This window comes from Protopterus annectens, chromosome 4.part0 (genome assembly GCF_019279795.1).
Source record: "Protopterus annectens isolate FY-2018-M chromosome 4.part0, PAN1.0, whole genome shotgun sequence".
Taxonomy (NCBI): Eukaryota; Metazoa; Chordata; order Ceratodontiformes; family Protopteridae; genus Protopterus; species Protopterus annectens.
In genome coordinates this window covers 658698426-658723219 of record NC_056733.1, presented here as the reverse complement: position 1 = coordinate 658723219, position 24794 = coordinate 658698426, and the positions used below count along the sequence as shown (strand labels likewise).

General features: G+C 43.0%; 1 protein-coding gene across 1 annotated transcript in view; it reads right to left on the bottom strand.

Moving 5' to 3' along the window:
• The window catches only part of LOC122799507 (BRCA1 associated protein), an 815197-nt gene that overhangs the window by 513730 nt on the left and 276673 nt on the right, over positions 1-24794 (bottom strand). The window lies entirely within an intron of this gene.

Sequence of the window (24794 nt, the reverse complement as noted above, 5' to 3'; positions counted from 1 at the left end):
GAAAATAGCAAAAACGCAAATGAGCTAATTCTTTCTCTGGGAAGGAAACCACTTGGCCATCCTTGTGAGTTTGCCCTTTCCCTCACTGCAGTGCGATCTCGGAATTGGTATACGTAGTTGGGGGGGGGGTGTGGGGCAAAGCTCCCCACTTTATGTTTAGATTAGTGTACAGTTGGTGGTAGGGCTAGCGATTTCTTTCCCAGGGAAAGAATTTGCTGATTCGCGTTTTCGCTATTTTCAGCTTTTGACTTTTCTGGTTCAATGAAAAGCCATTCGATATTATGGCTTTTTGATAAGTTAATATAAACCCGCTATATATCAAGCTAACATGGCTAGTCTGCAAAGCGGGTAACAGCATGGTTTCCATTTCCTTGCTGATGTACCACATGGCTGTGGTACTGTCTGTAACATGAAGTCTAGGGGACCAAAGAGGATTCGAGCACTGAATGCCTTGATCAGGGCTCGCATCTACTTTATATTTATTTGCTTGTATATGTCCTTGGTGTCCCACACAACTTGCATCGTCATCCCTCCTGAACCTACTCCTCAAGCAAAGTCCAAAGCAACTGTGGTGACTGACTGCTTTGGAACAGGGAGGGAGAAGGGGACACCTGAATTTAGGGGAAATCTATTGTATCCACCAAGTGATTTCCCTTCTGACAAACCCCAGCACTGGGATTTTTAAAAGACAAAGGATATTGGCGGTGGGACCAAAGAGACTTCAAATGCCATTGCATCTTTCTTGTATGACGTCTTGCCATGGGTATCATGAAAATCACAGACACCATGACAACAAAAATCTGGAGATATTCCCCAACAATGATGGAATAACCTCATACATGGCTCTAATTTTTCAGGTGGAAGAAAAGTCCTTTGTACTGAGGTGTTTAGCTGAAATCCTAGGGACACAATCTTGTGCAAAGGAGTCAACAAAGACTTTTGAAAGTTCTCTTGGAATCCCAGCCTGTGGAAGACATTCCTGACCCTATGAGAAAGACTGCAAAGACTAGCAAGTCATCTACATATGGAAAAAATGTGGATATCCTGTAGCCTTGCTAAGAGCTATAACTGTAGCTAGACACTTTGTGAATACTCTTGGTGCAGTGGATAGCCCAAAGGGTAAGGCAGAAAAGTGATACTGTAATCCAGAAACACAAAACCTTAAGAAATGCCTTAAGTTTGGATGAATAAGAATGTGAGCACATGCATCTTTTAAATCAAGTGTTGCCAGGAAACTTCAATGAGGAGACTGTGAAGTGACATAATTTTGAACTTGGGCACTATCACAAAAAGGTTTAAGAAAGAAAGTTCCAGAACTGGTCCCCAAGAACATTCTTTTGTTTGTTACTAAAACATCCTTGAATAAAATCCTTTCCCAACTAGGAAGGAAGAACTGGTTTTATCACTCCCTGGGACAGCATGTGTTGAAGGCAAAGTAGAAATAAAGGCATCTGGTTTGGTGGATGAGGATTTACCCCCTGGAAATGAGGGCTTTCCTCCCACTGCCATTCATTACCTTAAGGAATGAGTTTTACACAGATTGGTTCTGAAGACATCTGTTGCCAAAGAGAAAAAGGAGAGATTCGGATTTTCTGGAAGGTAAGGGAGACTTCAGGGGGGTGGGGGCAAGGTCTCTTAAAAGGTCATTATGTCTTGAACAGTCATTGGTTTGGGGGGCTTCTGAATTTTAATGAAACCCCTGTGTCATTTCTTAAACATCTGTTTACCTGCGTTTTGTTGAGACTATTTATCGAGTTTTTTTTCCAAAACTGAATGAAGGGTTACAGAATCCCTGTGTAATATTTTTCAGCCCACTTATTCCAAATTTTCTGTTTCCCGGTATCAACTTATGTCTTTGATCACACTTTTTTATAACCTCTACAGTAGGGAAACCAAAACTAAATTTAATTCTCTATTCAAAGAAAAAACTAAAATCTCACTTTTTCACATCAGCTGGGAGGTTCTGAGAATTCAGTCGGGCAAACCTCCTCAAAACACTATCATTGGCCATAATCATATACACACTGTAAACAATGAGTTGTGACTTGTAAATGGAAGAAACTAAATTTTTTAAAGCAGATTTTTTTATCACAATTAGAAATTGCAGACAAAATATTCCTCATGCTTTCACAAATAGTTAGAATAAACTAACACGAGACTAACAATTCAAAATTGTGAAAATCAGAATTGCAGAAGCTTATACTTTTTCCCATACTTGCCAATAATCTTCCCATCCTTGTCAGAAACAGTAGGATTGGAATTAATCAAATGCTTAGCAGCAGTTGGGATTAACAAAAGTTATAGCTGATGGGTCAGGATTAGGAAGAGAGTATAAAACTTAAAAGACTGAGGAACTTTATAAATTCTTGTCTTTTTGGGAGCCCAAGGCTGACTATCAGGAAAAGTGCAAGAAGTGATACACATACACATATCCTCCTAAGCTAACAGCATTGGAAGAATGGGTGAAGCTTCTGAAATTCCTTCTGTAACAGCTCATAGTATTCTCTGAGGGGCTAAGAAACCTCAGTGTTCTCCCACTGAAAACATTGTCACATTCTAGAAATAGCTGCACAGAAAAAGAAAGCATCACAGGGAGAATCAGAAACTGAGCTCTCCTTGGAGTCCAAATCACAAAATTGGAGAAAACCCTGTATCTGTGCCTTCACCTTCCTGACCAGATTCAAAATCTTTATTTCTTCATAAAAAGAAGTATCTCTGTTTCTTTTACCAGAAACTACTTTATAAGAAGGGCCAATAGCCTAAACTAAACCCTAACCAAACCCTAACCAGACCTAGTAAACTATTTCTAAAGAAATTATAGAAGGAGATGCATGTTTACCTTTCTGCTTCTCTTTGACAGTAAAAATGAGGGCAACAGTGTTATAAAATGGAAGCAGCAACTTCTTCAGGGATGGGCACAACATTCTGCCCAAACAGGGAACTCCTCCTTGTTCCCCCTCTCAGGGTGAACAAGACTGGCTCTTCCTTGCCCAGGGAATGGAACCCAACAGCCACAAAGGACCTGACTAACACAGTTCATAGCATCTGTAGGTGCTACACCAGAGATATCCAGGGTAAAGGATAAGTGGTCTGAAGAACAAACTACTGCTATCCTGCTGTGGTGGCAATGGCTGTTTGCTTAACCTGTTCGTTTTGTGGGTAGAAGGAGCACTGACCATGGGACAGGTAGTTTGTTCCATGGTCAAACTCAAAATGGTGTCTTTTTTTTCAAGGAAAACAAGCAACAGTCGGTAAAAATGTGAAGTCCTTAAAACTCACTTTTCTTCATATAAAATCACCGCACTTTAAAATATTTTACCAGTCTCCAAAAGTAAAATACACACAATTTCTCCATAGAAAAAAATGTTTTTCAATAACTTAAAAAAACTTTTAAACTGACAGGTACAAAGTGTGCTCTTGTTTAACAGTACAGTTAAGTCTTGTAACAGTCCATTAGAACACAAATTCCTAGTTTAAAAATAACTTTCCTAAATAGGAAAGTACAATAAAGCAAATATTTTTTTAACGTGAAAAGTTCCTTTACAGGAAGAACCTATCTTTCCAACAAAGGAACAGCACAAGCCGACCTTTGATCAATCTCTGACAGCAGTAAAGCTCTGAAGGGCATGGTGCCCAAATTTGTCATTTTAGTAAGTTCGAGCTGACTGGCTTTTTTGGGACTGTGGAAGGTGTCCTGAAGCTTTGGAAGCTGGACAACTGTTACATCTTTTTGGTAAAATATAATCCATAGCTAAGGCTACTGTAGCGGTGATCAATATGATCACATCCTTTTTTATGCTTAAGCATTCAGGAAGAAATCCATTATCTAGCTGTAAATTGTGTAATTTTTAAAAGTTTATTCTCCAAAGTCTGTATCACTTTTCTAAAGTCTGAAACTCTGGAATCAAAGCTTTCTCCAGCAGTAAAAGAAAAACATCTAGTGAGTCATCCGTCAAACTTAAAATGAAAAACAAGACTAGTCATTAACAAATCAACTAAAATGTTCCTTACAAAGTCACAGACTTATTATGAACAGCTGTATTATTGTTAGTACCAGTACCTGTAACCCATTGTTTAAACGTGGGTAATCCTCCAAATGCTAAACATAGTATACTGATTTCCATACTCAGGATATTTTAAGAAAGTACAGTTTTGTACCTACCATAAATGTAGATGTTCGAGTGCTCATACAGCTGCAGTCATAACAGATGGGTTATCCTGCCGTCAGGCGGGTCCTCGGTCAGCCGAATTCCAAAGTCTAGGTCCGGCATCGGTTGTCGTCGCTTCTTCCCTGACGTCACTGCGGCAGGGGTATAAAAGAGGCAGCCAACGCCATTTTCTTCAGTTTTTCTTGCCCCAGATGTCAGGTGCCCCCAGAAGGAAGGCAAATATAATGTTATGAAAAAATGTAATATTGATAAATCAAAAACAGTAGTTGCAAGCAAATACACCATAAAATAAAAGAGTACCCCAAAAGGTTATATGAAAAGGGTTTGTCATAAGGCCTGTCCTAAGAGGGGTTGGAGGGAGGGAAACCTGGACTGCAGCTGTATGAGCACTCAAACATCTACATTTATGGTAGGTACAAAACTGTACTATGTTCATCATGCATACAGCTGCAGTCATAACAGATGGGTAGAATCCCAAAGCTAAGTAAGGGTGGTAGGCACTAAGTGGAACTAGGAGGGGCTAGGATGCCCTGCAAGACTGCTGTGGCAAAGCCCGCTCTAGATTTAGAGTATAGTGGGAGGTGATAGTGCTTGGAGAAAGTGTGCACTGAACTCCAGGTGGCTGCTTTCAAAATATCTTTGGTAGGGACCCCCCTGAGGAAGGCTGCAGAGGTAGCTGTGGCTCTGGTGGAGTGGGATCTGATGCATGCAGGCACAGTTTTTCCATGAAATGAGTAACAAAAGCATATGCAGTGGACTATCCATTTTGAAATTGTCTGTTTGGAAATAGCCTTTCCTTGAGCACTTGCAGCATAGGACACAAAGAGTTGCTCAGATTTCCTGAATGGCTTTGTCCTGTCCAAATAATAATGAAGTTGTCTGTGAATGTCCAAGGAATGTAGTAGTCTTTCCCCTTTGTTTTGTGGATTAGGATAAAAGGTAGGTAAGTGGATAGTCTGATTCAAAGCTACACTGGATACTACCTTTGGCATAAAGGTAGGGTTGGTTAAGGAAACTCTGTCCTGATGGAAAATGATGAATGGTTGCACAGCCATGAGGGCCTGTAGCTCCGAAACCCTGCGAGCTGAGGTGATAGCCAGAAGAAAGGCTGTTTTCCATGACAAGTATTGTAACTCTGATGAAGAAGCTGGCTCGAAGGGAGGAAGGGTCAGCTTTTCCAATACGAAGTTGAGGTCCCAAGCAGGGACTGGTAGTTTCCTTGGGGGTTTTATATTCTTTGCCCCTCTGAGGAACTGCCTTAAGAGAGGATGAGAGAATAAAGGAGGATCTGTGTTGTATTGTGCAGAAATGGCTGAAGCGTGGATCTTGATGGATGAGAAGGAAAGTCCATTGTTTAACATCTCAGCTAGGTACTGTAAAACTTGAGGTATATTTATTACCCAAGGATTCTGTCCCTTCTTTTGATTCCAGGCACAAAATCGTTTCCATTTGGCGGAGTAGGCCTTTCTAGTAGAAGGTCTTCTGGCCTCCAAGATGACATCCTGCACCTCCTTAGAGAGGAGAAACTGTTGGGAAAGCAAGGAATTCTCCATGCAGCTAGATTTAGAGTTTTGAGATGGCTGTGAAGAGTTTTGTAGTTGTGCTGGGACAACAGAAGAGGGACTAGAGGTAGGATCCATGGTGGGGAATGTGTCAGGCTCTTCAGGAGCGGATACCAGTGTTGCCTTGGGCAGTCTGGAGCAATGAGAATCATTTTCGGCCTCTCTGCTCTGGCTTTTAATAGAACTTTGGGCAGCAGAGGAAGAGGCGGGAAGGCATAGATGGTCAATGTTGCCCAATTGAAGGAAAGTGCGTCCACTTTCCAGGCCTGTGGATGATAGGTCCTTGAACAAAATTTTTTCAACTGGCAATTTCTGTGGGTAGCAAAGAGATCTATGTCTGGCTGTCCTCACGCCCGAGTTATCTTTGTGAAAATTTGAGGCTGCAACTTCCATTCGTGTGGATCTGTCATATTTCTGCTTAGGTTGTCTGCCAGTGTGTTTTCCTTCCCTGGCAGGAATTGTGCCTGTAGTTGAATTTTCACTTCCAGTGCTGTGTTCCATAGGGTCATGGCTTGCCTGCACAGGGGGTATAAATGAGTTCCTCCCTGTTTATGTACCACATCACTGTGGTGGTGTCTGTCCTTATCAATAGCTGGCCTGGATGCAGTAGGTCTTTGAAGGTCATAATAGCCTTTTGCATGGCTAGCATTTCCTTTTGGTTGATGTGAAGGAGCTTCTCTTTTCGTGCCCATTTTCCCTGAATGCACTGATCTGTCATGTGTGCTCCCCAGGCGTAGTCTGAGGTGTCTGTTGTGATGATTTGAGTTGCTTGAGGTACACAGAAAGGAAGACCTGTGTTTCTTTGGCAAGCTTGAGCCCACCACATAAATTCCTTTTGAAGGCATGGAATGAGTGGTATAATTGGTTCCAACCTGTGGCTGTGTTGAGACCATAAGTTTTTTAGGTACCATTGAAGTTTTCTCATATGCAGCTTTGCACATGGGATAAGTAGGATGTGAGATGCCATGAATCCCAGAGCCTGAAGGACTTTCCTTGCAGTTAGCCTGGTGTAAGTTGCCATTTTTCTGAAGTATTGAGACAGTTGCCCTTGCTTGTCTGGCGTGAGGTAGGCCATCTGGGTGGTTGTATCCAAGTTGGCACCCAGGAAAATAACTTGTTGAGAGGGTATTAGCTTTGATTTCTTTTTGTTGACTGTATATCCCAGGAAGTTCAACAGTTTTATTTCAAACGCCAGGTGCTGCAGTAGTATGTCCTTGCTGTCCGCTTGGATCAGGCAATCATCCAGATATGGGTAGATTTGTATCCCTTGTAGTCTGCAGAAGGCGATTACTGATGCCAGGCATTTCGTAAACACTCTGGGCGCAGTTGATAAGCCAAAGGGCAATGCAGAGAATTGGTAATGGGTTGAACCTGCAAGAAATCTGAGGTATATTCTGCAATCTTGTCTGATAGGGACATGCAGGTATGCCTCCTTGAGGTCCAATGTTACCAGCCAAGACTCCTTGCCCAGCATGGGAAGAAGCTGCTGTAATGTGAGCATCTTGAATTTTGGCACCTGTAGATATGTGTTTAGAATGGACAGGTCTAAGATAGGTCTCCAATCTTTGTCTTTCCTTGGTACCAGGAATAGTCTGGAATAAAACCCTTGACCTTGTTCTTTTGCAGGTACCTCTTGAATTGCTTTCATGTCCATGAGAGCTGAAATTTGTTTTTGTGCCTCTGCCCTTTGATTTTGTGGCAGGTTTGGCATGCCTCTCATTTTTGGAAGGGTGTGAAAGTGGAACCTGTAGCCTCTGTCTATAATGTCCAGAATCCATTTGTCTTTTGTAACAATATGTCAATTTTTTTGAAAATAATGTCAGTTTTCTGCCCAAAGATGCTGCCATTAAAGCTTTGCTTGGCAGGTGTAGGGGGAGGTCATTGTGTCTGTTTTCTAAAAGACTGTGATCTATCTTCTCCACCTCTTGGGGTTGGTGCTTGCCACTGTCTGGCTCTGTAAGATCCTTGAGGTTGCCCTCTACCCCTTGGACGCCTGTATCTGCCCCTTTGAGGTCTGTCCGTGGCTGGAAAGGACCAATTTTTTGAAGGGCAGTTTCTGCTGAAACGTGGAGGCTGTACCTGCAGGAAATCTTTCACTGTTTGCATTGATTTAGCTTTTTCCTCCATTTTCTTTAGCACCTCCTCTGCTTTAATACCAAACAATACATCTTTTTGAAGAGGTGCATCTAATAATTTAGCTTTGACATGATCTGGTAAGGTTTGCTCTTTGAGCCAAGCATGCCTCATTATAACAGACCCTGTAACAGCAGCTCTACATGAGGCCTCTAAAGCATCAAAACCACACTGCAAGGTATGTTTACCCACTTGCTCTGCACCATGCAACAAATCCTGTAACTCTTTTAAATCTGGTTGTTCTGGTTGTGTCATTTTGCTTTTCAGCTGAGATATCAAAAACTGTTGATACTTTAACATATGGAACTGACAGTTTAATGCCCTCATGGTTAAAGTGGCTGAGGTGTACACCTTTTTCCCCCACCTTTCTAAAGATCTGGAATCTCTCTCTGAAGATAATGGGTTTTTAGCAGTAGAGGCCTTAATTCCCTTGGGACCCTGTGAAATAGTTTCTGGGTCAGCAGTATGGCTTTTATATACGAACTGGTGAGAATCAGGAACCAGGTAATACCTGTCTGGTTTAACAGGAGCTGGAGGCAAAGAATCAGGATTAAGGCTGGCTTCTGTGTACACATCATCCAATATATCTAAAACAGGAGGGATAGCCAGAGGCCTATGCTGGGGGAGCAGAAGAAATTCCCTAAGCCTTTTCTTGGAATCTGAGTAATCTTGGCCTTCCCAGTGAAAGTGTTCCCTCAGTGTATGCAGGGTTTCCCCAAAAGAGAAGTCCTCAGGGGGGAGACCGAGGGAATAGACTCCTCTGCATCAGAGTCTTCGAATGGAGAATAGGCACAATCCTGGTCCTCAGATAGTTCTGAGGTAATAGAAGCTTGATCTGAGGAAGGGTAGTCTTCCTCTAATCTGGGCCTTTTGTCAGAGGGGTTGAGAACCCCTGATAAGAGTAATCAAATCCTCAGCCATTTTAAGCATCTGTTTTTTTAGGCATGGTGCATTGAGAGGGTGTCTGAGGAACCTGTTTTTTGGTTTTCATGGCTGTTTTAGATTTAGTGAAGGCTTTAATAGAGAAGGAGGAAGGCCTGAATACCCCTTGAGAAATGGCAGGCCTGTCTAAATTCTGAGTTTCTCCGCCAGGAGTGGCGTCTGTATCTGTAGTAGGAATGGGGGCCGAGGAGCCTGCGACCTCGGGTACTGAAGACACCGGTAATACATAGTCATCGGTACTCAGGGGCTGCGTAGGCATCTCGCTGAGTACCAGAGAACCGGTAGTCGGCCTTAGCGTGGTATCAGTAGGTGGTGCAGACCTCGAATATCAGTCCTTATCTTTGCGTTTTTTGCTCAAAACTGGAGTCGGAGTATCCGACGACATAATATAATTAAATTTTTCGCCAAAAAAGTGAAGGGCGAACTCCGCCCGATGCTTAATAGTGCGTTTGTTGAATCTAGCACAAAAATGGCAGGCCGAGACATCGTGGTCTGGGCCTAAGCAAGGTATACAGTAAGAGTGGAAATCCTTATGCGGTATTTGCTTCCCACATGAAATGCAATTATTAACTTTGTCTGACATCGGTCTAAGGCAAGAAAAGTTTCCCCAACGGGGTACTTAGCTTTCAAGAAGACTTCGGCTGAAATACTTTCGTAAATCTCAGGAGCTGGCCGACTGGCACTTGCGAACTGCTTCTGCTTCGGGCACCGCGCGGCAAGAAAGACTGGAGAAAATGGCGTCGGCTGCCTCTTTTATACCCCTGCCGCAATGACGTCAGGGAAGAAGCGACGACAACCGACGCCGGACCTAGACTTTGGAATTCGGCCGACCAAGGACCCGCCTGACGGCAGGATTACCCATCTGTTATGACTGCAGCTGTATGCACGATGAACATCAATGTATTTTGAAAGATTCATGGGATTTTCTGACAAAATTAGCTTTTGTTGAATTTAACCAGGAATATTTTTTTGTTGCACTGGATGCAGATTATTGTTCCCAACAGTCCAAATGACCACAAACCAAAGTGGGTTTCATAGGACGTTTTCTCACTGCAAAGGGTTGCCACTGTACTTTAAAACGTTTAATTTCTCTCAGCAGAGAGTACTCACAACTCTCAAGAATAAAAGTTTGCACAGCAAAGTCTAAAAGACTTGGGATTTTTGCCTGGAAGTGTTTGCATAGATACTTTTACATCCCAAGCAGACTCCAAAGAATTTTTCCTTAGGTAGATTTCAAAGGTTTGAAGTGAGATGTGGAAGAAAGACATAACTGGGAACATATGTTTTGGGAGTGTAACAAGTTGGCAGACTAAAATTTCCCCATAGAGTACTCTTGTGAGGAAAACTAGGCCAGCAAATGAGTGCAACTAAGGAAATTACTTTTTTTTTAGTTGGGATACATTATATGAATTATTTAGACATAGTAAGCCTTGTTAAGTTTAGTTCTGGTGGATGCCAAAAAAGCAGTTATTAGAAAATGGAAATCAAGCTCTAACTTGAAGTAGTGAATATTGTAAGAGATAAGAGAACAGAAGTGGGACCTTTGGAAAGGGATTTGAGAAAATTATAGAGAAAGAAACAGAAACTGTGGGAACAATACATGCAGAAACATGTTTTGGAGGAAAAATGAGATTTAAGAGAAGGCAGGAATTGAACAATTTAAGTAATGCTGGTTTGATATTGTATAGAACAATATATGTGATGCATAATGTTTGTAAATGGGAACTTGTTAATGCGGTTTGATTACTTTTATGTAAATGTAAGTCTGCATGTGTCACAAGTGATGATTCAATAAAGGTATTTAAAAACAAAGAGAGAGAGAGAAAAAGAACATCTAGCAGCTAAAAGATAGACGTATCACAGGATATGTGACATGCTAAAAAGATTAAGAATAAAGAAGAGGAAAAAGAGTATAAAAAGGATACAGGGGATCAGTGAAGGAAGGCATATATGACTAAACAGAGAAAGAGGGAGGACTGTCTTAAGACAGGACACGAACTGGAATGGAGAAGTATGTAGCAGAGTGAGAAACAAGGATGAAGGCTAGGGGGTAGTAGAACAGATAGGCAGTCAAGTAGAGAAATAGAAATGGGAGAGAAGGGAGGAGGAAATCAGAAGGGCCAGGAGAAGAGGAGGGATAAACATTAATGGAGTGGGGATATCTAAAAGACCTGGAGACGGTATGAGGAAGAAGGGAATACTGAGAAGGATACAAGTCAAGAAGGAAACCAGGGAAATAATATTGAAGAGTACTACATAATGAAGGGAGAGAAGAAGTAAGGAGATGGCAGAAATGAGACAGTGGAAAAATAGTTTTTATAGCCCAATGGGCAGATAGAACAATGGGTAACCTGACGCAAATCTGTACTGCCATGCTACTAACAGGAACAAGGGTCATGGGAAGGGCCAAGCCAGCCGCAGAACTAAAATCTCTGAAGAAGGAAATGTGAGTTGTACTTCTGTGGAGGAAAGACCTAGAAGAAGAAGAAGAAAAACAAAGGAAGGGAGGTTTCAGAAAGAAGATAAGCTGGGGAGATGTAAGAGAAGGCAACCTCGAGGGAATAAGAGTTGGAGAATTCACATATTTCCTCAGATAGGCAGAGAGCATCCTCAAGGATAGACAGGGGTTATATAATTTTACACCACAGTCACATAATAAGGGCCGTCACCACACAGATGTTGATATCTGATCATGAAATGACAGGGATATATGTAAGGATATTCCCACAGGAAGAGCTGGAATGACACTGGAGACTCCCTGTATACATGCTGGAGAATGATAGAAGCAAGTAAAGGAAGCCATGAGGGGAACAGGCTGGAGGATGGGTCAACATAGGAAAAGAGGAAAGGGGTCATTAGAAGTGAGATTATAAAAAGACTAAGAGAAGGAAAGAACAAAAATAACAGTAATGGAAGTATTGAGAAAGGAACTAATAAATCTGTAGATGGATAGAGGAAGAAATGCACCAAGGAAGAGGGACAGAGAAAGACAGATAATCCAAAAACTACAGAAATGGTAGGATGAAAGACTCTGGCATAAGAGAAATGCTGTGGAGATGTTATTTACCTGAGATCTACTAAAGCATTGGCAATGAGATTAAAAGAAGAAAAAGAAGGAGGGATTTATGACATAAGAATGGAGGTACAGGAGAGTGAAAGGAGAAAGCTGTGAGAAACATTATAGGGGTTCAGAGAATATTTATTACCAGAAACTGTACAGGAAGGAAAAAGGGTAAAAAGGATGGTGAGGAGGAAGTTGGTCAGTTGAGATGGCCAGTCTTTAAAGAAATAGATGATGAAGAAGCAAAAAGTTTAGACAAGCAATCAAAAGGAAAGTACAGTTGTGTACACTTACCATAAATGTAGATGTTTGAGTGTATTCACTGTTGCAGTCATTACATTTGGGTAATCTGCTGGCAGGTTGCCCTCGGTCAGCCTGAATTCCAAAGTCTTGGGTCCTGCGTCGGTTGCAGTCTTCTCTTCCACGACGTCAGGTCATCAGGGGTATAAAACATGCAGCCAACGCCATTTTCTTTAGTTTTTCTTGCCCCCGATGTCAGGTGCCCCCAAAAAGGTAGCAATATTATATGTAAATATATATATACATGCATCAATATAAACTTTACCTTCATCTACAAGCAAATACACCACATAGGCTGTAGAGGATAGAGAAGGAAAGATAAACTTTAGAATGACAGGGGGACGGTGGGAGGGTAACCTGGACTGCAACAGTGAATACACTCGAACATCTACATTTATGGTAAGTGTACACAACTGTACTATGTTCTTCGTGTTTCACTGTTGCAGTCATTACATTTGGGTAGAATCCCAAAGCTATGGTTGAGAGGCTGGAGCTAAACAGCATTAGGTGTGGCTATAAGGCCCTGCAGCACTGCAGTGGCAAACCCTGCCCTGGACTTAAGGAGTACAGAGGCAAATGGTAATGCTTTGTAAAGGTGTGAACAGAACTCCAAGTAGCAGCCTCTAGAATGTCTTTGGCTGGTACTCCTCTGAGAAAGGCTGCTGAGGTAGCTGCAGCTCTGGTGGAATGAGACCTAATGCTCTTGGGCACATGTTTACCATGGTGTAAGTAGCAGAAACAGATGCAGTGGCTTATCCACTGTGAAATTGTCTGCTTTGAAATTGCCTTTCCTTCTGATCCTGCAGCATATGACACTAGTAATTGCTCAGTTTTTCTTAGAGCCTTAGTCCTGTTCAAGTACAATCTTAGCTGTTGGTGTACGTCCAAGAAATGCAGAATTCTCTCTCCTTTGTTCTGCGGATTCGGATAAAAAGTTGGCAGATGAATAGTTTGGTTAAGAGCCACACTGGAAACCACCTTAGGCATAAAAGTAGAATTTGTCCTCAAAGACACCCTTTTCTGGGTAAAATATGATAAAAGGCTCTAGAGCCATGAGGGCCTGTAGTTCTGAAACTCTTCTTGCTGAAGTAATTGCTAGTAGCAGAGCTGGTTTCCATGATAAGAACTTTATATCAGCGGTAGCAGCTGGTTCAAATGCAGGCAGAATGAGCTTTTCCAACACATAATTGAGGTCCCATGCTGGTAATGGTGATCTTCTAGGAGGCCTTACATTTTTGGCTCCTCTAAGATACTGTTTACTAAAGGGAGAGAAAAGATTGGTGGCTCTGTATTGCAGTGAGCCAAAATGGCAGATGCATGAATTTTGATTGATGAGAAAGATTGGCCTTTGTCAAGCATCTCAGTTAAGTATTGTATTATCTGAGGAATATGTGGTTCTGCTGTATCAGTTCCTTGTGCTTGATTCCAAGCACAGAATCCCTTCCATTTGTCAGCATAAGATTTTCTAGTACTAGGCCTTCTGGCTTCCAAAATGACATCCATCACAGCTTTACTGAGAGGTGTCGTTTGTATGATTACATGATTAGCCATGCTGCCAGGTTCAGAGTCTGTAGTTGATTGCGCAGAATCTGATTGTTTTGCTGGGACAATAGTTGTGGTCTTTGAGGCAAGGTCCAAGCTGGGTATTGAGACAAGTTCCTTAGGGTTGGGTACCAGTATTAGTGGGGCCAGTCTGGGGCAATTAATATCATCTTTGGCTTCTCTTGTCTGACGTTTAGGAGGACCTTGGGTATAAGAGGCAGAGGAGGAAAGACGTAAACTGATAGGTTTTTCCAACTGAAGGATAGGGCGTCCACTTTCCATGCTTGGCTGTGATAAGTCCTTGTGCAGAATCTTTTCAATTGATAATTTTGAGGAGAGGCAAATAGATCTATGTCTGCACTCCCCCATTTTTCTGTTATCATGCTGAAGACTTGTGGATTTAGTTTCCACTCGTGAGGATCCATAAGGTTTCTGCTTAAATCGTCTGCCAGAGTGTTTTGCTTTCCTGGCAGGAATTGAGCTTGAAGATGTATTTGGTATGTCAAAGCTGTGTCCCACAGTGCCATGGCTAATCTGCAAAGGGGGTATGAGTGTGTGCCCCCTTGCTTGTTTATATACCACATGACTGTGATGTTGTCCATTTTTATCAGTAGTTGTCCTGGATGAAGTAAGTCCTTGAAGGCTGTTAGGGCATTTTGAACAGCTAGCATCTCTTTCTGGTTGATATGTACATGCATTTGTTTTGGTGCCCATATGCCCTGAATGCATCTTCCTGCCATGTGGGCCCCCCAGGCATAATCTGATGCGTCTGTTGTTAAGGTTTGGCTGGCAGGGGGTAGAGTGAAGGGCCGTCCCATGTTTTGGTGACAGGCCTTTGCCCACCATAGAAACTCCTGTTGCAGGCAGGGAATGAAAGGAATCATTGTTTCCAGACTGTGTGAATGTTGACTCCATAAACCTTTTAGGTTCCACTGAAGTTTCCTCATATGCAGTCTTGCATATGGAATTAGTAGGATGCAGGATGCCATGAAGCCCAGAGCCTGCAGAATTTGTCTTGCAGAAGACTGGGTTTTTGTTGCCATCAGTTTGAAGTAAGTAGTCAGTTGCCTTTGTTTGTCTGGCGTGAGGTAAGCCATCTGGTTAGTTGTATTCAAGCTTGCACCCAGGAATGTTATCTTTTGAGAGGGTACCAGTTGTGACTTCCTTCAGTTTATTGTGTACCCTAGGCATGTTAGAAACCTTTTCACAAACACCAGGTGTCGAAGAAGAGTGTCCCTGTTCTCTGCTTGAATGAAAGACGTCCAAGTAAGGATATATTTGTATACTTCTTTGTCTGCAAAATGCAATTACTGGTGCCAGGCACTTTGTAAAGACCCTGGGCGCAGTAGATAAGCCAAAGGGCAGTGCAGAGAATTGGTAATGCATTAAGCCAGCCTTGAATCTGAGGTATCTTCTGCACAACTGTCTTATTGGGACATGCAGGTATGCCTCTTTTAGGTCTAAAGTCACCAGCCAAGCATTCTTGCCCAGCATGGGGAGAAGCTGCTGCAAAGTCAGCATTCTGAATTTTGGAATGTCCAGGTACGTATTCAAAATCGATAAATACAGTACTGGCCGCCAGGTCTTGTCCTTTCTGGGTACCAAGAACAGTCTTGAGTAAAAACCTTGTCTTTTTTCTTGTTCTGGTACTATCCGAATGGCCTCCATATCCATGAGGGACGTAACCTGTTTCTGTGCCTCTGCCCAGTGATTGTTTGGCAGATCTGGCCAACCATTTGCCATTGGCAGAGTGTGGAAATGGAATCTGTATCCCTGTGTAGTACCCACTTGTCCTGGGTTATTAATAGGTTAGTACAAGGCTAACTGCCCTTGCGAGCCATTTTAAACCTAGCCAATTCTCCCCTGTGAGATTCAAACCCTGTACCTTGTGTTTGTAAGACAAACACCTTAACCATTAACTGCCAATTTTGAGCAAAAAGTGCAAATTTTCTCCCTATGGGTGCTGCCAAAAGATCAGTGCTTGGTGTAGGCAGAGGGAAGTCATTGGGATTGCTTTCTGTAGGTTTGCGCTTTATCTCCCCCAGATTTGGCGGTGGATGCGCCCCATTGCTTTGACCTGTATGAGTCTTGCGCCTGGTATCTGGAACCCTTAGGGCATCTGGATTTGCCCCTTTGAGCTCTGTCTGACACAGGAAAGGACCACTTTTTGTAGGCCAGTGTCTACTGAAGCTTGGTGGCTGCACTTGTAAGAAGTCTTTAACAGTTTGCATAGACTTAGCTTTGTCTTCCATTTTCTTTAAAACCTCTTCTGCCTTAATACCACACAGAGAATCATGCTGTAAAGGTGCATCTAGCAATTTAGCTTTAACATGATCAGGCAAATTTTGTTCCTTTAACCAGGCATGCCTCCTAATCACAGATCCAGTAACTGCGGCCCTGCAGGGGGCAAAGAATCAAAACCACATTGCAAAGTATGCTTTCCAACCTGTTCAGCTGGTGCTATAATTCCTGCAATTCTTTATTTTCTGCACATTCCGAAATCAACATAATTTTCTGTTTCAGCAATCCCATAACATGTTGTTGGTACTTAAGCATATGAAATTGACAGTTTAAGGCCCTGATTGCCAAGGTTGCAGATGTATAAACCTTTTTTCCCCATCTGTCCAGTGCCCTTGAATCTCTGTCAGAGGGGGTAGGATTTTTTGCTGTTGAGGCCTTAACTCCCTTTGGACCCTGTGAAATAGTTTCAGGATCAGCAGCAGGGTTTCTAAATAAAAATTTATGTGAGTCAGGGACCCTGTAATATCTGTCAGGCTTACTGGGAGCTGGAGGTAAGGAGTCAGGGGTCAAGCTTGACTCCAAAAACACATCCTCCACAATGTCTAAAACAGGGGGAATGGCTAAAGGCTTGTGCTGAGGGAGAAGGAGGAAATCCCTGAGCCTCTTTTTTGATTCTGAGACATCCTGACTCTCCCAGTGAAAATACTCCCTCGAAGTATGCAAGGTTTCTCCAAATGAATAATTCTCTGGAGGAGATACAGATGGAACAGACTCCTCAGCATCAGAATCCTCATAGGGAGGTATAGATAATTCCTGATCAGAAGAGGAATCAGAAGAAATAGAAACCTGATCTGAAGATTCATAATCGGTGTCTTCCCTAGGCCTCTTATCTGGAGGGGGATGTGTACCCCTGATCAAGGTAATAAGGTCTTCAGCCATTTTGATCATCTGTTTTTTAGGCATAGAGGCCTGTGCACGTGGCTCATGCATCAGTTTTTTAGTTTTAGAAGTTGCTTTTGTCTTTGGTTTTGCAACGGTCATCGGTTTGATGTACAAATGTTGAGGTCTGAATACACCCTCAGAAGCCAGTGCCTGCTCAGCGACTCTGGACCCATCCGAGGGAGATACATCTGTCGGTCCAATACCTTGAGTATCTTGTGGCATGCTGGACTCCACATGGGTGTCGGTAGAGGCCTGCGACTCGAAGGTAGCGGGTATCAGGGGCTGTGAAGGCACCTCACTGAGTACCGGTGAACCGGTGACTGGCTTAGAAGCTTTGTCGTTGGTTTTGGATCTCGACTGCCTTTCTCTGTCCTTTTCTTTGCATTTTTTATGTCCTCTGGTAGTCGGATTGCTATCTGACGACATTTCTGGGTAGTTAAATCTGTTTCCAAAATACTTTGATGCAAAAATATACTGACGCTTAACAGTGCGTTGGTTAAATCTAGCACAAAACCGACAGCCAGGCACGTTGTGATCAGGGCCTAGGCAAGGAATACAGTATAAATGGAAATCCTTATGAGGTATTTGCTTCCCACAAGTAATACAATTACTAACTTTTTCTGACATCGGTAAAAAGCAAGAAAAAAGTTTCCCCAATGGGGTACTTAGCTTTAGTGAAGACTTCGGTTCTGAAACTCAAACATTTCAGTAGTCGGCCGACCGGCACTTGCAAAATGCTTCTGCTTCGGGCACCGCACGGCAAGAAAGACAAAAGAAAATGGCGTCTGCTGCATGTTTTGTACCCCTAACGACCTGATGTCAGGAAAGAGGAGACAGCAACCGATGCAGGACCCAAGATTTTGAAATTCAGGCCGACTGAGGGCAACCTGCCAGCAGATTACCCAAATGTAATGACTGCAACAGTGAAACACGAAGAACATCGAAGTGAGGAAAACACAGACCAGGATGCAGAAAGAAAAAACCCTGGCATGTGATGGTCTGGAATTAGAACTCTGGAAGTTGGGAGAAGAAGAGGTGATCTGAAGGTGAGTGGAGTTACTCACCTATATAATGAAAGAGGAACATGCCAAATTCATGGGAAGAAAGCGGTAAAGTACAGTTGTGTACCTACCATAAATGTAGTGTGTATTCACTGTTGCAGTCATTACATTTGGGTTATCCTGCTGGCAGGCTACCCGCAGTCAGCCTGAATTCCAAAGTCCTGGTCCGGCGTCGGTTGCTGTCGCCTCTTCCCTGACGTCAGTGCGCCAGGGGTATAAAAGATGCAGCCGACGCCATTTTCTTCAGTTTTTCTTGCCCCAGATGTCAAGTGCCCCCAAAAGGGTAGGCTGTAATATTATGATCATAAAAATGCATGCACATAACCTTCATCTACAAACAAATACACCACATAGGTTGTATAGAATAGAGAGGTACAGGTAAGTCCCAGCAAAGAAAAAAAGGGGGATGGTGGGAGGGTAACCTTGACTGCAACAGTGAATACACTCGAACATCTACATTTATGGTAGGTACACAACTGTACTATGTTCATCGTGTTTCACTGTTGCGGTCATTACACTTGGGTTGAATCCCAAAGCTGAGGTTCGGTGGCTGGGCCTAAATAGAGTCTGAGTTGGTTATGAGGCCGTGCAGAAATGTAGTGGCAAAGCCTGCTCTGGATTTAAAGTAGAGAGGTAAATGGTAGTGCTTTGTAAAAGTGTGCACTGAAGTCCAGGTTGCAGCCTCCAAAATGTCTTTGGTTGGTACTCCTCTGAGGAAGGCTGCTGAAGTGGCTGCTGCTCTGGTAGAATGTGGCCTAATGCCCTTGGGCACTGATTTGCCATGTTGTGAATAGCAGAAACGAATGCAGTGGCCTATCCATTTTGAAATAGTCTGCTTTGAAATGGCTTTTCCTTGTGATCCTGCAGCATATGCCACTAAGAGTTGCTCAGTCTTTCGGAAGGCTTTAGTTTTGTCCAAGTAAAAGCGTAGCTGTCTGTGTATGTCCAAAGAATGCAGAAGTCTCTCCCCCTTATTCTGTGGGTTTGGATAAAAGGTAGGCAAATGTATGGTTTGGTTAAGAACCACACTGGACACTACCTTAGGCATAAATGTTGGGTTTGTCCTTAGAGAAACCCTGTCCTGATGGAAAATAATAAAAGTTTCCACAGCCATTAGTGCCTGTAACTCTGAGACTCTTCTTGCTGAAGTTATTGCTAGGAGAAAAGCGGTTTTCCATGACAAGTATTTTATCTCTGCTGTACTGGCTGGCTCAAAAGGAGGCAGTGTGAGTTTTTCCAAGACAAAATTGAGGTCCCATGCAGGAATTGGGGCTCTCCTTGGAGGTCTTATGTTTTTGGCCCCTCTTAGAAACTGTCTTAGCAGTGGATGAGAAAAAATAGGTGGATCTGTTTTGTAATGAGCTGAAATGGCAGAGGCATGGATCTTAACTGATGAGTAGGATAGGCCTTTGTCCAGCATCTCAGTTAGGTATTGCAAAATCTGAGGAATATTTGGTACAAACGTGTCAATTCCCTGCGCTTGGTTCCAAGCACAGAATCTCTTCCATTTCTCTGCATAAGATTTTCTGGTGCTGGGCCTCCTGGCCTCCAAAATAACATCCATAACTGCTTTACAGAGAGGAGTGTTCTGAATGATTACATTATTCGTCATGCAGCCAGATTTAGGGTTCTGAGTTGGCTGTGCAGGATCTGATTGTTCTGTTGGGTCAGCAAATGAGGTATTAGAGGCAATGTCCAGGCTGGGCCTTGAGACAAGCTCTTTAGGATTGGGTACCAGTGCTGGCGTGGCCAGTCTGGGGCAGTCAGTATCATTTTTGGCTTCTCTTGTCTGACCTTTAGGAGTACCTTGGAGAGGAGAGGCAGAGGAGGGAAGGCATATACTGTAAGGGCTTTCCAGCTGAATGAAAGGGCGTCCATTTTCCATGCTTGCTTGTGATAAGTCCGAGTGCAGAATCTCTGTAGCTGGCAGTTGTGAGGGGAGGCAAATAGATCTATGTCTGGGCATCCCCATTTCCCTGTTATCATGTTGAAGATTTGTGGCTCTAGTTTCCACTTGTGAGGATCCATGAGGTTTCTGCTTAGTTCGTCTGCCAAAGTATTTGTCTTTCCTGGCAGGAATTGTGCTTGCAGATGTACTTAAGTCAATGCGGTGTTCCACAAAGTCATGGCTTGTCTGCAGAGGGGGTAGGAATGTGTGCCCCCTTGCTTGTTTATGTACCACATAACTGTAGTACTGTCCATCTTTATCAGCAGTTGTCCTGGATGAAGTAGGTCCTTGAAGGCTGTCAGGGCATTTTGTACAGCTAGCATCTCTTTTTGATTGATATGAAGATGCATTTGGTTTGTGGGCCATGTGCCCTGAATACATTTTCATTTTCTGCCATGTGCGCCCCCCAGGCATAATCTGATGCATCTGTTGTTAGTGTCTGCCTTGCAGTGGGTAAGGTGAATGGCTGTCCCTTGTTGTGGTGACAAGCCTGTGCCCACCATTGAAATTCCAGTTGCAAGCAGGGAATGAGAGTAATTACTGTTTCAAGGCTGTGGCAATGTTGAGTCCAAACACTTTTTAGATACCATTGTAGTTTCCTCATATGCAGTCTTGCATATGGAATTAGTATAATGCAGGATGCCATGTAGCCCAGAGCCTGCAGAATTTTTCTTGCAGATAACTGGATCTTTGTTGCCATGTTTTTGAAGTAAGAAGTCAGTTGCCTTTGTTTGTCTGGCGTGAGATAAGCCATCTGGGCAGTTGTATTTAAGCTTGCACCCAGAAATAATATCTTTTGAGAGGGTACTAGTTTTGATTTCTTTTTGTTTACTGTGTACCCTAGGCAAATTAGTAATCTTTTTACAAACGCCAGATGCTGTAGTAGAATATCTTTGGTCTTTGCCTGAATAAGGCAGTCGTCCAAGTAGGGATATATTTGAATTCCTCTTTGTCTGCAAAATGCAATTACTGGTGCCAGGCATTTTGTGAAGAGCCTGGGCGCAGTAGATAAGCCAAAGGGCAGTGCAGAGAATTGGTAGTGCATTCAGCCAGCTATGAATCTGAGTTATCTTCTGCAAGATTGTCTGATTGGGACATGCAGGTGTGCCTCTTTGAGGTCCAAAGTTACAAGCCAAGCCTTCTTGTCTAGCATGGGTAGAAGCTACTGTAGAGTTAACATTTTGAATTTTGGGATGTCCAGAAAAGTATTTAGAATAGACAGGTCCAGAATTGGTCTCCAGGCTTTGTCCTTTCTCGATACTAAGAAAAGTCTTGAGTAAAATCCTTGTCCCTGCTCTTGTTGTGGCACTGGCTGAATAGCCCCCATGTCCATGAGAGATGAAACTTGTTTTTGTGCCTCTGCCCATTAATTGTGTGGCAGGTCTGGCATACCTTTTGCATTTGGAAGGGTGTGAAAATGGAACCTGTAGCCCTGAGAGACTATATTTAAGACCCATTTGTCCTGGGTGATCTTGTGCCAGTTTTGAGAAAAAAGTGCTAGCTTTCCCCCTAAGGGTGCTGCCAAAAAATAAGTGCTTGGCATTAGCAGAGGGAAGTCATTGGGACTGTTTTCTATAAGGCTGTGATTTGTCTTCTCCGCTTTTGGAGGTAGAAGCACCCCATTGTTTGGGCCTGTATGAGCCCTGGGGCTGTTGCCTGCCTCTAGGGCGTCTGAATCTGCCTCTTTGTGGTCTGTCTGACACTGGAGAGGACCAATTCTTAGAGGGCCAAGTCCTGCTAAATCTGGGTGGCTGTACCTGCAAAAAATATTTTACTGTCTGCATAGATTTAGCCTTAACCTCCATTTTCTTCAACACCTCTTCTGCCTTAACACCAAACAAAGTATCATGCTGTAATGGAGCATCCAATAATTTTGCTTTAATATGATCAGGCAGATTCTGCTCCTTTAACCAAGCATGCCTTCTAATAACAGAACCTGTAACAGCGGCCCTGCACGAGGCCTCCAGTGAATCATAGCCACATTGCAAAGTATGTTTTCCCACTTGTTCAGCTGCATGCAATAAATCCTGCAAATCTTTGTTCTCAGAACATTCAGAATTTGTCAACATTTTTTGTTTTAACAAAGACATTACAATACTGCTGGTATTTGAGCATATGAAATTGACAATTTAAAGCCCTTACAGCCAAGGTAGCAGAAGTCTAAACTTTTCCCCCATCTGTCCAAAGCCCTAGAATCTCTATCTGAGGGGACAGGGTTTTTACAGAAGCAGCCTTGACCCCTTTGGGACCCTGTGAGATAGTTTCTGGGTCAGCAGCAGGGTTTTTATAAAGAAATTTATGGGAGTTTCGAACCCTGTAGTATCTGTCCGGCTTAACAAGAGCAGGAGGTAAAGAGTCTGGAGACAGACCGGACTCTGAAAATACATCATCTACAATGTCTAGAACAGGGGGAATTGCGAGAGGTCTGTGCTGAGGAAGTAAAAGAAAGTCTCTAAGTCTTTTCTTAGAATCGGAATAATCTTGGCTCTCCCAGTGGAAATGCTCCCTCATGGTATGCAGGGTTTCCCCAAACGAATAGTGTCCTCAGGAGGAGAAGCTGAAGGAATAGAATCTTCAGCATCAGAATCCTCATAGGGAGGAACAGAATATCCCTGTTCAGAAGAGGAATCACAGGAAATAGAAACCTGATCAGTAGAATCAAATTCAGTGTCTTGCCTAGGCTTCTTATCAGGAGGGGAATGGGAACCCCTGATCAAAGTAATCAGGTCTTCGGCCATTTTCAGCATCTGTTTCTTAGGCATAGAAGTCTGTCCTGGAGAATGCTGTACTGGTTTCCTTGTCTTTAAAACTGTTTTAGACTTTGTCTTGGATGCTGAAGTAGGCTTTATATAAAGTTGTGTAGGTCTGAAGACACCCTCAGAAGCCGATGCCTGCTCAGCGGTTCCAGACCCATCTGAGGGATCAATTTCAGAAGGGCCAATACCTTGAGTATCCAGAGGCCTAGCTGTCTCCATGTGGGAGTCGGAGGTGGCCTGTGGCTCTGAGGTAGCGAGAGTCAGGGACTGCAAAAGCGCCTCACTGAGCACCGGCGAACCAGCGACAGGCCTAGAAGAGGCTTCGTCGTTGGTTTTGGACCTCAGATGCTTGTCCTTGTCTTTATCCTTGCGTTTTTTTTATGAATTCAGGTCGTCGGTTGTTCTGATGGCATTATATAGTTAAACCTTCTGCCAAAATAATGAAAAGCAAAATCGTACCGACGCTTAGTAGTGCATTGGTTAAATCTAGCACAAAACTGACAACTAGCAATGTCGTGGTCAGGGCCTAAGCAAGGAATACAGTAAGAATGAAAATCCTTATGAGGTATTTGCTTCCCACAAGAAATACAATTGTTAACTTTTTCTGACATCTGTCTGGAGCAAGAAAAAAAGTTTCCCTAAACGGGGTACCTAGCTTTATTGAAGACTTCGGATCTGAAATTCGATTTCGAAAATCTCAGTAGTTGGCCGACCGGCACTTGCAAACTGCTTTTGCTTCGGGCACCGCGCAGCAAGAAAGACTGGAGAAAATGACGTCAGCTGCAACTTTTATACCCCTGGCGCACTGACGTCAGGGAAGAGGCGACAGCAACTGACGCCAGACCACGACTTTGGAATTCAGGCCGATTGCAGGTAGCCTGCCAGCAGGATAACCCAAGTGTAATGACTGCAACAGTGAAACACGATGAACATCAATGGTGATACTGAAAGAATACCTCAATTCACCTGCATCATACAGACCAATCTATTCATCCAGCCATCCATCCATCTTCCCCACACCTTCATCTCTCCTTGACGCACACCAACATTATCTAATAGTCAGTGGTGATACAGAGTAATAGAATATTCTATCACAGATTCTAAGGGCAGGGTGGCAGAATCTGGCTGCCTGGACTAAGCATCAACATTTAACTTCATTTTGTTTACTTGTACTTAAAGCCTTCTTCAGCTGAACGTTCTAGATGTATCATAGCACGTGCATGGTCACCAGACCTTTGACTAGTACTACATGGTTTGATTAGTACCACTGTCATGTGACTCAGAGATGTGGAAACTTTACGTGAGCCATCATTATCACTGAATTACTTATCTACTAAAGCACCATTTTTTTCTGCAACTATCGCTACCTCCTATGACGTGATTTTCTTTGATCCTTTCACAGACTGTTTATCTATAAGCCTGAATTCTTTGTGTAGTCTGATGAAGGACATCTAACATGTATACTCAGTCTGCATTTTAAGAGAGCAGTTGCCTGCCTTTAGTAGATGACTGCCTATTGAAAGCAGGTATTTTCTTACATCAACAGTCTGTTTCTATGTAGCTGTGGCTTGTCTATCAAGCCATGTAGAAGTGTATTTTTAGGGATAATTTTGTTATATAAACTCAAATCACAGTGAAGGATGGGCTTTGGAACGTGCACCAACTTCCACTTAATTTTAATGACAATGAAGGCATGGTGCCCTGCCTGTGTTTTACTATGAAAGGTTATATGTAACAAATTCTTATAGTTCCTGGTTCTTGAATGTTAATGATTTATGGTGTAATACATGCATTCTTACCTTTTTTTTTTTTTTTTGACAATTCCTTCAGACTAACTGCATTGTTACATTACTTTTACCACTACAGAAAACTCTCAGTTAATCGGCACCCATGGGGAATGGCAGATGCCAGATAACTGGCACCCATGGGGATTGGCAGATGCCAGATAATTAGAAGTTATGTACTCACCATAACGTTCCATCTGAGTAGGTGATTTCATTTGGATGCAACCTGTGGGTATCGGATCCGACCTCGGATCCGAGCCGGCATTTCAAAAGCTTAGGATCCGAGCTCCTAGCTCCTCCCTCTACCCATAATCCCCTGCCAAGCCCTAACTGACCTCAGATTGAGTTTGCCT